This window comes from Gossypium hirsutum, chromosome A12, assembly GCF_007990345.1.
Source record: "Gossypium hirsutum isolate 1008001.06 chromosome A12, Gossypium_hirsutum_v2.1, whole genome shotgun sequence".
Taxonomy (NCBI): domain Eukaryota; kingdom Viridiplantae; phylum Streptophyta; class Magnoliopsida; order Malvales; family Malvaceae; genus Gossypium; species Gossypium hirsutum.
In genome coordinates this window covers 87427151-87428789 of record NC_053435.1, presented here as the reverse complement: position 1 = coordinate 87428789, position 1639 = coordinate 87427151, and positions in this window count along the sequence as shown.

Here is a 1639-nt window from a genome sequence, read left to right as displayed (position 1 = left end):
TTCTAAGTACGTAATTTTCACATGCATACATGTGTGATAAATTTCTAGTATTATTTAAGTCCCTGACTGAGCTGGTGTCACGAGTCAATTGGGTACCAAGTCGGGTATGGAAATTACAAAAATGTCCCTTCTTAATTAAAATAAGTTATATTATTTGAGGGTACTTTAGTCTTTTTGTTTTAACTTATAGTGATAAAAATATGCATATGATAAAATTTGAACCCACACTAATTAAATTAGTAAAATATTAATTTTACCACTTAACCAAAACTCATTTTGATTTTTTTATACATCTTTATTTTAATATGCGTAATTTATTACCTTGACTGAGTTGGTGTCATGAGTCAACCAGACATTAACTTGGTTAGAAAATAACAAAAATAACTTTTTGTATTTAAAATAAGTTATATCATTCGAGGATACTTTAGTCTTTTAATTTAAAAAATAATAGTATATATCTATACTATTAATAAAATTTCTGACTGAGCCAGTATCATGAGTCAACTAGGCACCAATTCAGTTAGGAAATTATAAAATGACATTTCTTATTTAAAATAAGTTGTATTATTCAAAGGCACTTTAATTTTTTAATTAATAAAACACAATAAAAATATGTGTATTGTAAGATTTGAACCCATGTCAATTACATTAGAAAAGCTTTAAATTTACCACTTAACAGAAGTTTTATTTTAACTTACTTATACAATTTAATTTTATTATACACACTTTATTACCTTCATCAATTTTATCATATACACATTTGTGTCTTAAATATATGGTTTCCACTTTTCATTATTTATTATATGTTATTTTTAAAACAAAAAATTGTGTTCTAAATATGTGGTTTCCACATACATACGCATGTAATAGGATCTCTAGTATTAATAATGTTGTTGATTGAGTTAGTGATACAAATTAACTCGACACCAACTTAGAATTGGTGACACTACCATGATAAACTATTGTATTCATTTAATATTATTAATGTGATGTATTTATGTGTTCAAATTTTATTTTACTTAAAATTTAATCTATTTTTATTTTAATATTGTGCCTATATAACACCCATAACCTGTACTCATCGTTGGATTAGGGCTGCGACATATTATCGTACAACCCAGAACAATCAATAACGATAGCATCAAGTTGTCAATTTAATTAACAAAATTTCAATAATAATTAAAATTGGAGTAATACATACATTTATAGACCTTAAAACGAGCTTATGAGGCCTTAGAATTAGTTTAGGAACAATCAGCGACCAATTCTTAGTAAATCAGAATGTGTAAGGAAAGAACTGAAAAATTTCAAAATAAGGGTCACACAACCGTGTGTCCAGGCCGTGTGACAGAGCCCAGACCGTGTAACACTCGAAATACCCTCACACGGTTGTGTCGTAGGCCATGTGCTAAATTTAAACCATGTTCAATTCAATGTTGGGTCAAACAGTCGTGTCGTAGATCGTGTTCCAGCCCGTGTGAAAACTGCACCTAACACGTTCAGGGCACACGCCTGAGTGGGTTGTCTATGTGACACACGGTCGTGTGACAACCCGTGTCTCAGGCCGTGTGTTCCCAAAAATAACCCAAAATATACTTAATTCACATAAAAATGCTTAGGTACCTAAACCAATCTTCAA